This window comes from Emydura macquarii, unplaced genomic scaffold (assembly GCF_026122565.2).
Source record: "Emydura macquarii macquarii isolate MOO-44397 ecotype Brisbane River unplaced genomic scaffold, CSIRO-AGI_Emac_v2 contig_587, whole genome shotgun sequence".
NCBI lineage: Eukaryota > Metazoa > Chordata > Testudines > Chelidae > Emydura > Emydura macquarii.
This window is the reverse complement of record NW_027130724.1, coordinates 10,951,388-10,963,736: the sequence shown is the minus strand read 5'-3', so window position 1 is coordinate 10,963,736 and position 12,349 is coordinate 10,951,388. Positions and strand designations below refer to the sequence as shown.

Below are 12,349 nucleotides of genomic sequence, written 5' to 3'. Positions count from 1 at the left end.
TTAAAATATTTGTATTTAGTGAAAAATCTCATCCACAAGCTAAAAGCTTCTACAGTAAGATTCAGTTCAAGAGTAATTTAAATGTGGATTTAAACCCACTCCAACTGTAGTAATAGGGGACAATAATCAAAGTGCTACCACAACCTAACCACCTGCAGGATTAATGGGAGCCACTATGTTACATCTCCCTTTTGTAAATCCACCTGAATATTAAGGCTAAACATTATTAGCAAGGAAAAAGCATAGTTTTTGGCTACACTTACTATGTGTTTGTATAACACCTAACACAAAGGGGCATCAAACCTGTTTGAGGCTTTTAGAGGTTACCGCAATACAAGTCAATAAATAATAAATGTTCAGAGAGTCAAGAGAAGAAGAGACTCCAAGTACATTTCTATTTAAAACTTTTATTTTTTTAAAGTTTTATTAAGGAACATTTAGTAGTTATTAAATCACTCTCCACCCTCTTGTGCTGCAGAACATCACTACATATCCATTCATCCTCTTCAAGGCGTGGGTGGCCTGATAAATTCCGTAGCTGATTTCAGATTCCTCTTGCCATATTTATTTACTTTCCTGCTATCATTTCAAATGGAATATATGTTGGTTTCAGTGCCTTTCCTCCATATGGGTCATGGGCCATGGGTTTTCATTCTGTTTTGTTTTTGTCTTTTAGCTTTATTTTTCCCCATTCGGGGGAGGAGGAAGGAAGAAATTTTAACCCCAGTCAAATGACATTTTATATTGCGCCTGTCTCTTTAACACTCTAAAATAGTGGGCACTTTCTCAAAGGGACAGTAGTGTGTTCCTGTTCCCTGTTTATAGTACCCTTTTCCCAGATCCTGCAACTAGAAGCCAAATAAAATCCTTAAATAATATGGAATTTCAGCCTACATGGTCACAAATTAAGCATAGTAGGCTCTTTAGGCTAATAAACAAATTATTCTCATTTTCTGTTTTTAGTCTTTACCATAAGATGTAAGATAATAATTTTAAATGCAAATCTTTGTACACTGTGCAAATCATGTCTGTATGTCAAAGTAAAATAACAAACCTAATGAGGAATGTTAAAAAAGCAGGACCCATTAGTTTAAAGATACATGGAAGCAGCCAAAGATGACAAACATGCATAAAATTCAAAACATGATGGAAAAGGGAACAGACACTGAACCACATAAATCAGTGTTTTGAATTCTATTTCTCTGTGGATATAATTGTACCTTAGTTTCTTATAATGATTTATTGAGGTAAATATTCTGTATGGTTTAACAGCTACAGCTTCAAAGTGTCAGGCACAGACTCTCCTTTATTCATGAGGCAGCTGAGTATTGGGATGTGAATTAGCTTCTGTATTCTGGGACTTGGCAAAGTTTGTTTTTAAGGTCCTTATAAAGGATTCATGTTGGTGCAGTTATTCAAATGTGAAAAACACTGTGCTGTAATGGATGAAATAGAAAACTTTTACAGTAATTCTGGAGGAAAAAAGTAAATAAACTGAAATAAACCATGCAGAATTACCTTCAGCAAAAGAAAGGAATGCCCTTGAGTTAATATTAGTCCACTAATTCATGTGTGGGAATGCACAGAAACCTAATTTCTTGATGAAGTACTAAAGTGAGAGTGGAATCCAGAATTTATTTTAAATAAAAAATATTAAAATATGAGAAACAAATGGAATGAAGTTTTAAACTGTGACATTTGCAGTGTGAGTTGATTGCCAAACCACACTTTCTATTGCTCTCAGACCAGGATAAACCTACCATTAACTAATAAAAAGAGTCATAGTCCATGAAAGCTATGATTGCATTTTAACAGTTCTTAATCTATTATTAAGAAAGAACAATTTGCAAAATATATTCCCCTCTTCTGTTAATATTCATAGGGCCATGGTTAGCAGAAATTATATATGTGCTACCATGGTGTGGAAACCTCATGAAAGCCACGAAAATTCACCAAGCTTCCTTGCATACTGTGCCAAAATATTTAGCAGGAACTTTGGTTGCTGCCAAGGAACACGTGCTCAGATACAGAAGCTCTGCCTGTACCGGTATTTCAACAATACCAGAGAGAAAGCTGACCCCTTGGTGCATATACTGGTTTTCTGCCCACTTGTCAGGGTGGCATCATGCCGTCTCACATAGTGGGATGCCGGTTTTGGGGCATAGATGCTAACCAAACATGAGTGTAGATGAATACTCAGAAAATGCAGCAAATGACATTTCTTATGGAAGAAGATCATCTTAGTTATGACCCATGCCAAATTAGTTTTGCATGTGTCATTAGGAAGGGGTGTCATGAACTGACAATTGTAGGCATCATCAGCAAATGCTTCTCTCCTGTATTATATCTGTTTGCTTGATAGTGTCCTGCAGTGAAGCTCAAATCACAAAATGCCAAATTTTCATAACATTACATCCCTCCATCAGATTATTTTTTCAGTCATATTCAAGTATCTTTTCAGAAAGCTGCAAGGGACCAGGAGTGGAGATGTTATGGATTCATAATCCCAGATTGGCCTAAGAGAAGTTCCAGTGTTTGTAGAAAAAATAACTCATGTAACAGAGGAGAAGCATGAGCAAAGACTTTTGTAACCTCTCATGGCCTTTGCTAGCAACTAGACAAAGAAGTTATTTTTATCCTACTGTCAAAATACAGGGAGCCACCAGACTGTTCTTTAAATATTTTTCAAGTGTTCAGTCATCTATATTGAATATTTTTACATATTATATGCAAAGGTTACATTAAACAGACATTCAGTTGGAGTATTTCATTACATAAATTGGGAAAGGTAGATAATAGTTGCACAACTTTAACTCTGTATGTAGGAATTATACAGTTTTTCATAGGATCACAACAGTGGGTAATACCATTTACTAGTCACAAAATAAAATATAATATTTTGCACTTTTTCTATATCCTTCACTCATAATTATCAAATTATATTCAATTAAAATCCCTGCTTTAATTTTGTTTTAAAGAGAAAATGTAGTGAGAAAAATAAGAAAAAATAATAAATGAAAAGGTAAGAGGAGAAGTGCAGTCTAGGACAAATGAAGATTAAATGCATGTGTAAAAAATAAACATTTTTATGGACTCTTTTACCTTTGAGGCCTCCCATTCAAGTATTGACCAGGCCCAACCCCACTTAGTTTGAGATTTGACAAGGCCAGAGTCCACAGTAATTTGACCACAGGATAGTAATCTAGCAGCTATAGACATCACAGAAACGCAACAAACCTGAATAACCACAACTACGTTCATTGTGGTTCACTATCAAATACTAACCAAGACCAAAATTGTTCAGCTTTTAAAACTGGACAAAATCAGACATGTTTAGTCCCGAAGAGCCATCTGCTTTGAAGAAAAAATTCACTTTCTCTTCAACTGCAATTTACTATGACTCCTGTAATTTATTCATTCCAGAATGCACTTGATGTATCAGCAATTAGATGAATGTACTGCCCAAGTAAAAGATTCAAATTATGCAATGCCCTCTGAATTTGTTCTCAGCTTAACATTTAGAATGCTCACCCACCGCCCTTCCCACATTATAAAATCAAACACAGCCATTTGTGCATACTAGAATAATAGTAAAATCAAATGCCTATAAGTACCAGCTTTGATATATCCACACCTGGAAACATTTAGAAGCATCATATTAAGCTTCCCACTTAAATTAATGCAACAATACACTGCACATGTTCACTATGCTATTTATGGACTATAGAAGTCCTTAAAATTGTTATTGTCAAACCTACGTTTGTTCAAAGTAAAAGCATCAATTTTCAGTAAAGACTACTAATAAATGAATATTCATATTAAAAAGTTGCACTTAAGTTATGTCTTCTCACTTAGGATCTCAAAGTGCTTTACAAACAAAACATTATTTGAACTAAAAAGAGGCACCAAATAGAACAAACTCTTTTTGTTCTGGCCATCGAACAGCTAGCCATTTAGAACATTTTAATCAGGAACACTCACACAGGATAGCAGAAAAATCAATATGTTATCTAATTTCATTTACCCCTAAGCACCTGGTCACTACCACTATCCTAACTTTAAAATACATTCTAGAGAGGATACCCAGAACACTGTTACAGTCAGGCCTGTCATGAACAGGTCAGCATTGGAATTCCTCCTCTCATCTCCAGCATATGAGGAGGAAAACCCCCCAAAAAACTAAGGGTCATTCCTAAAAATTAGGAAGCAAGTAATAAATAGTGAACTCAGGCCAAATTATTTCATACAATTAACATATGGAATAAGATAGTAGGAAATCCAATTAAAATAAAGGGTATTAAGGAGTTCAGAAGACATCTACATTTGTTTATGAAGAAGGAGGGAATCAATGGCTATGGTAAAAAAGCTGAGGAGTAAACATGGAGCATAAACAACAAGAACAGACAGGCAAGCTGGATGGCCTATGGATAACATATCTATGGAAATAGTCTGGCTGGCTATTTCCTCTTCTTAACACTTTTTATGTTCTTAAATAATGCTGCTCCTCCATGCCCAACACCACGTCAAACTGTGTATTTAAAACATCTTGGCTCAGCAAATTGATTTTTAAAGGTTCCACTACTAAGAAACAGATCTTAGCAAGTAAAGGAAGGTAATAAAGTTTCCATTGTTTTAGAATATTTATTACAGTCACTCAAATCCCCTTAGCCTGAAATTGCTACACAGTTACTACTTGATATCCTAGTACATCAACATGAGAAATGAGTGAACTTAATTCTCTTTAATTTTACAAGGAAGATATTACAGCAACGAAGTGGTCAAACCAATATTGTCAAGAAGATACATCATCTTTTTAAAAAAATAACAAAACACACAAAAATATATACCTTATGGCTACGATGAATCAGCCTCATGTTCTGTTCTCCAAGTAGACTTCCTAGGCATAAAAGAGATAATGAATGAGAACATATGCACAGATTGGAAATAAATGGGAATATTCTTGTAATGGCTGAAAAACTTGGTGATACCATGGGAAAAGATTGTATGTGTGAGGCAGCTCTACTGCATAAATGCAGACTACTGTGAAAAGACAGAGTTCTCCATCAGTCTTCAATGTTTCACAGTGAAAAAATCTCTCTCTCAGTTACCGGAAACATAACCAAGAAGTCAAGCACCAAAATTTTCCCTCAGATATATATATCGCACACATGCACAAAATCAATTTGAGAGTTGTGCACATATCTGAGGCCAGAATCATACACTGTTAAAAATATTTTCTTAAATAAAGAAACTGAATATTCACTTGACCAGTAAACAAAACCACCTTAAAATAATATTAGTGTTTGCTTCCAAATGGGCATAGTCTAATTTATACATAAATGTAAACCACAATAAGACACAGAAAAACCTGAGGTGTCTTGTATAGCCATCTTCTACCCTATGAGCAGTTACCAGCAAAAAGACATGGGGAAAGAGGGGAAAATTAGATAATTATGGCAATATACTAACACATTTAACAATTCTGGTTTGTTAAACTGTGGATCCTAGAGCTCCTCCTCTAGTCTTCAAGCCATCATGATGGTTTATGGATCTCCAGGTCTAGCAATCATTTGGTTTTAGGTTTTGTCTTTTGTCTCTCAGAATTCCTTAATCCATATCCTAAGGTTGTGGTACTTTCCTCTGTTACTAATCCTATAAATGGATCTACCAGTTGCTTTAACCCAAGTTAAAGTTTTGGATATGGGTTCTGAAGCAGGAGATGTGTTTCATTGCAGAAAAGAAAAAAATGTAACAATTAAGAGATTGTATAAGAGTTTCTCTGATTTACTTCATAAAAAATAAATAAAAAATAAGAGCTTCTTCAGCGCCTCAAAGAATGTGTTCTTAAAAAAAGTTTTAGTTAAAACTATATGTAAACTAAAATTCTAACTTGGAACTTAAACTTGCAATTTTTCCCAAACACATGACTTGATTGAAACAAACTTATTTGTAGGAAAGATAAACCATTTTAGACTGGATGGAGACTGACAGGAGTATTCCTCAATTTGATAGCTCCTCAAAAACCCTTATCTTTGCCATTTTTTTGTTTCTGTGGTTTTTCTTCTTTACAGCCTCCTTTGATTTAACTCCTGGCATTCAGGCAGGTTAATATCAAACAGATAACCTAAGAGGCATATAATATTTATAACAACTACTACACATATTTCCCTTGGTCTCCACAATTACATACAACAAATCTAAGTCAAAAGAATAGCATTTAGGTTGCAAAGTCAAGCATTTGAAAACTAGGAGAGACCGGATTTACAATTGCCTGTGAAGACTTAATTCTGTCCCCTGGTACATCCATCATATACATTGAATGAGGCAGGGCTCATGTGGAAAAATTAGTATGCAATCATATAAAGACTATACCATAATGCAGGCTCAAAGCTATTAGAAGTAGTGTTTTTGGATAGGAATAAAAATTCTAATAGGCAAATTTTAGCCTCAGACAGGCACTTGCAACTTCCATTGACTTCAATTTCACAGAAGTAAAGAAATCAGAAAAGGGGAAGGAGGAAGAAAACTTATTAGGATCATCTTGTCCATCCCTCTCCCAGTGCAGGATTTATCCTTACAGTACATTCAGGAGTGCTTTGTCCCATCCACTTACAAATTATTCAGCAATGCTCTTCTATCACATGGTGAGAAAAACACAGATGGACACAGATTTCCATCAGGTTTCCCAATTTTCCTCTAAGCACTACCACATTTTGCCTATATTTATTTATTTAGTTGGTTTAGTTAGTTAGTGTCTCACATCACATGGATTTTCCTCAATTTGACTACAAGCTGATGAAACAGAAGGACTACTGAGGCTTCTTCTCTACATGTTGATAATATTGATGCTTCCATGACATCACGTAGATTCACACTAAAATAATTGAATTTCCTATGAGAGTCTCCCCTTTACTGGTGCTCTTGACTGCACACAAGTACAGGAGGAAAGAAGCAAGAGAAATGGAAGTATAGGGCCATGTCTTCACTGCAAAAAAGTTGTTACTAAAAGTACAATATAATAGCAGAAGCAAAAGATTCGTAGCTCATGCACAGTAATAAATTGTCACACACTATCCAACAATGTAAAATCCCAGTGGAGACAAAACTGTCTCCATGTAGCTAGTCAAGGTAAACCTCAAGTAAGAGACATAGGGTTGACCTCAACTAGCTACATGGAGGTAAAAACTACTCATGCCTTGTCTTCACTAGAATTTTGCATTGAGATAGTTGTCCATAGCTATCATGATGTAAAAAACACATCTTTTTAGTAATAAAGACAAAGCCTAACATGCTCCTATACTTCAGCAAACCAGCAGCTTACTAGGTTCAAGGATATAACCATTTCTCAGGTCTTTGTTTCCTTCAGGCTTTAAACTATAGTAACAATTCGTCTTTCCTTTGCTCTGTAAATAAAAAGCAGTTCTGCTAGCCCAGAAATAAAGGTAAGTGAAGGCAGCACTCTTTATATTGATGCGCTCTCTGTCTTGTTTACGATAAAAACTATTTTGTTTTTAGAGGGGAAGTGTTCTAAGACAAGCTTTTATAACAGGTTCAGAAGTATAAAAGCCATTTCAAGAGGACAGCATTTCTACCTTTTATTTCCTAGTCCTTGAAAGGGCTTTTTAAATGTTAACAGCTATGACTGCCTTCCTCAACTGATGCTCCTTTCTCAGCTCTTTCCCTTTATAGCTGTCTTTTTGACTGCTCTTACCTCCTCCCACCCCCTTCTCCTCTCAAAACAAAATCCAATAAGTGATTAAACTTGAATTTTTGGTTGGCATCATGATACTAAAATATATAGCCTGTCACACTGAACAGATATCCTATGCAAGTGTGATTTCAATTTAAAATGTTCATTCCCATGTTTCCACTCATATATTGCATGTTTTTCACTCTCCATTGTGGTAATATCTATATGTTGCCTGATGTGATCACTGCTAACTAGAGCTGGTCAGAAAAGAATATTTTCAGCTAAAAATAAATCTGAAAAATCAATAGCTTTGGTTTTTCAAAATTGTTCAAGAAAAAACAAAAAACCCCAGAAATTGTTATTGTTGTTCAAAAAACAGAAAATTTTCTTTAAAAACCCCAAGATTTTCTGCTAAAATTTCCTTTTCCTTTTTAAAAAAAAAAAAAAAAAAAAAAAGGCTATTTTACACTGAAAATATGTTTCAAATTAAAAATGTTCACCAGTTGTACTGCTAAGCTTCCTTGTAGAGGGGTTCTGCTAGCATTCCCTTTTCCCGGATGGGCAGCTACTTTGAGGATCACAATTTCATTAGTTACAATTAAAAATCCTAAACCACGTAGGTTGCTCTGAATTTTATGGGCTAATCTGTTAGCATATTACCAATTGCTCCAGTCCAGTTACACTACAGTTAATATTTTCAAAATGCACAGTGCAATAAATCCTCAACACTGCCCTGAGACAGATATATCATCCCAATTTTACAGATAAAGCAGAAAGGTGAGATCACTCACCCAAGGCCACATAGTGAGTCAGTGGTACAGCCAGGACTATAATTCAGGATATCCTTATTTCCAACCCCATTCCTTTAGATCAAGCCGCTTCTACATAATCAGCTACCAAAAAGTTGTAGATATTGCACAAGGTTCTTCAAAACTAGGGAGACTTTGCAGAAGAGTTTTTCATTATAGCCCCCTGCTTTCACATATTTACAACATTCCAAAACATTTACCTTTAGAACTTAAATTTTCTATGCTTTTATCAGCCCAAAGTTTGAGAAAAATCTATTTAGACATTTTTAAATTCAGCTAAAATGAAGTTGTAGCCATGCTTCTTTCGAGAGAGAGGCCACAGCTATAATAAATATTGCTGAAGTCTGAAACTTGGCAGAGACAGACAATCCTCACTGAGGTTATTATTATGTGTAATTTATTTCCAGTAGTTCTCACAATGCACTGGGCACTTTCCAAATAGAAAAAGCAGCACACTCCCCACACTGAGGGCAGAGCTCACTATATAAAGACACAGACAGAGGGCTGAGGGAAAAAATATCAGATAATTTTGCCATCTCACTGTTCATCTGTTTTCCAAGATAATTGATAAATATATCAGTTTCCATTACAGCCTCTTATGAGGTATCTTGTGAAAAGCTTATGGAAAGCCCAAATAAATGTCATTCAGACCTTCTTTGTCTGTTATTTTGTTTAACCACTCAAAGAATTGTAACAGATTAGAGAAGCATAATTTTCCTTTACACAGCCACGGTCTTTTCTCCCTATCATGTTCATTTAGCAGGAGTTTCATAATTCTGTTTTTACTTATAATGTGTCAGATTTCCTGGTGCTGAAGTAAGACTCACTGATACCAGACCACTCTATACCAGGATTATCTAAAACACCTCTATAAAGAGAGGTAGAACATTTGCTATCCTTCACTCCTGATTTTAATGAAAGAATCCATATTTTTGTTAAAGGCTCAACCACTTAATTCTTATATTTCTCCAGAACCTTTGGATAGATATCACCCAGTCTTGGTGACTTATGGCTCTTTAAATTAGAAATCCCTTTCCTCTGCTTTCCTGTAAGTATACACACCTTAGACTGGGTTTATTGCAGGTCATTTGTGAGACCTCATTATTAAAATATTATCAGGACACCATTGTACCTATATAACTAACAATACAATAAGCCATGTGAGTCTTAGTATTTTACAAAAAAATGCACTGTATATCACAGCAAGCCACAATTTAAGGTTAGTTTTAGAGTATAACAATGTTTCTAATTTCTTTATGAATTTCTTTAAAAATATATGGCAACATTTTGCAGTTCCATTCCTTAATGATGTTATTGTTGTGGAGATAAACTTTCACAGCTATATGTTTCTTTTGGAATCATGTGAGACATGATCTTTTCCGTAAGAAGTCTTTATTATTAGAAAACAAGTCATTAGGCTAACCAACACAAACTGACTGTTTTAAATGTTCAATATAAAAAGGGGAAAAGATACAATTCCACTACATTTTCAAGGCACTGGAACTCCCATTAACATTTACAGGAGTCAAGGTGCAGCTATAACGCTACAAACTTTTGAAAGTTAAAGCTAATGTAGTTTTATTATTACTGTATCACTATTCTAACTGTGGGATAACACGGTGATTAAAAATGTAGAAACTGTAATTAGATTGAAATATGACTAGAGTTAGTGGGCTACCTACAAAAGAGATTATTTTTATATTATTTATTTTATATTCCCAGACAAAATAAAAATTCTCCATTAAAAGAGGGTTAAGACTGCAAATAATTCAAAACAACATCATCCTAACATTGTATTAAAAAAAAGCAAAAATCTGAAAGCCATGAAATTCAAAATCAAGTTTCTACAAACAACTTTCATTCTGACCTTGTATCTCTATTGAAGTCTACCTACCTAACCGGGATGCTGTTCTATCCTATGTGCTACAAAATATTCCAAGATCTACTGATATATACTAGATCTGCTGAACCTTCTGCTGTCTACAAGCCACAAAGCTCTTCTATCAGACACTTTTGTTCTTTTATTTTGCTTCACTTCCAAGAGGGAATTGGAAGGGAAGGGGGAAATCTGAAGCAATTAGGCAATTTTGAAAATTTTATACAGGTGACTTACGTCCCATTTTCCAAAGTGACTGTCAATGGGATTTAGGCTTCTAAAAATGTCTAAATCACTTTGGAAAATGGGATTAGGCTCCTCAGTCACTTAGGCGCATTTGATTCTTTGTCTCCACCAGCAAATTTCCCTTGTTTAACTTCAATCTGTTTTTACATAAATTTAGTTAAACCAATGCAAATCTCTGAGTTTTCAGTTTAAGAGTGGCTTATTTTGGTTTAGTAAAAACAAATTCTTTAAGTAATCAAGCTAAACCAAAATAAAACTGGTTTAAACAGAAATAAAAGTGTCAACACAGTCATTCGCATCAATTTAACATAATCAGTTTTAAATAATTCCTTCAGTTAAACCGGTGCAACTTTCTAGTGGTATGGAAAAATCAAAGTGGAGGAGGATTACTGTTAGCATTAAAGTAGGCGGGGAGAGGCCACAGAGATGGCTGTACCTCTACCTGTCTAGCTCTACTGAGTCTGAGGCAAACTTCCAGTATCATTAAAATGTATCAAGGCTGTCCCTCTTGTTGTGTATTTTGTGCCTTGCCTAATTGCCTAGGTTGCTGTAGCAATGGAGCTTAGTTTGTTGCCATAGCAATAGTTAGACTATTAGGGGATAGCTTAGTCAGGCCTGGCTGGTTTTAGTGTTAGTTGGATAAAGACATCCCCTGTGTTGCATCTCTCTGATTCCTGTGCTGGTTTCTCTCTCTGAATACAAGCAATTAAAAGGATTCAACATAACACCTCTATATTAGGATAATCCCAGAAAACAGGGACATCTGATCACCCCCTCCTACCTGAGGCAGTCCACCAAACCCACATATATATATAACAGCCTGAATGCAACAAAGCAGTCTGCTTCCAGGAAAAAGAGAAACCAAATGGGGAGAACTACTAAAGGGTTAACCTAAGGAATTTTCACTTCCATGAATGACATTTCTCACTGGTGACAAGTAACTACTTTGCCTCCTAAGGTTCCTGAGCAGTAGCAGCAGGTGTGAGGGAAGCCAGGATTTTATTCCCCATACTCTTTAGGAGTGGTAATTAGAGGGCTTTGGGGATCCAGATGCATTGGTGGGAGAGAGAGCAATAAGTGATAGAACCAGGCTAGGGAAGAAGGTGGGGTTGCTGGGTGGGAGGGAATCTGAGAGAATTAATGGAGTGAGGAACATGCCAGAAAGGGGGAAGACAGGGAGCAGAAAAAAGACTACCTGTCTGTTTTATGTCACTACAGTGGCACCGGGGAGGGGTAATTGGTGGGAAAATGCTCCTCAGTCCCTGATTGGCCAAGATTGGTGTATGAGATTTTAGCAAGCTGAGGGAATGTGTGTGTGTGAAGGAGAGCCACAAGCATTATTATTTACTATTTGTATTACCATAGTGCATATAAGCCCCAGTTCTGAACCAGGAGCTCATTGTGCAAGGCACTGTACAAAAACAGAACAAACATATCATCCCCGCCCCAATCAGCATACAAGCATGACTATCACACTCTGTGTACGCTGCATAGCAAAACTCTGGAACCCCAAGTGAAATATAAGGGAAAAAAACAACAACTGTAGCGCACACACTCAAGTGACACATGCACTCTCTTACTTTGGGTTAATGTTTTCCTAGAGTTCTAAGTTTTCTGAATCAGAGCCTCCTGAGAAAACAGCTTTGGGTAGGTCCTGATGAAAGCTACCTTCTTGGAATTATGGGAATGAGTGCCCTGCCTGGGGCTGTGGATTTATAGTCTTCCACA

General features: G+C 35.9%; 1 protein-coding gene across 2 annotated transcripts in view; it reads right to left on the bottom strand.

Annotated features, from left to right (window-relative positions):
* The window catches only part of SOX6 (SRY-box transcription factor 6), a 480,108-nt gene extending 467,818 nt beyond the window's left edge, over window positions 1-12,290 (bottom strand). For both annotated transcript variants that reach the window (XM_067540705.1, XM_067540707.1), the window contains exons 1-2: window positions 12,202-12,290; window positions 4,848-4,897 (exon numbers count right to left, since the gene is read on the bottom strand). The gene's annotated coding sequence lies outside the window, so the exon portion shown is untranslated. The remainder of the gene's footprint in view (window positions 1-4,847; window positions 4,898-12,201) is intronic.
* Between the last annotated feature and the right edge of the window lie 59 nt (window positions 12,291-12,349).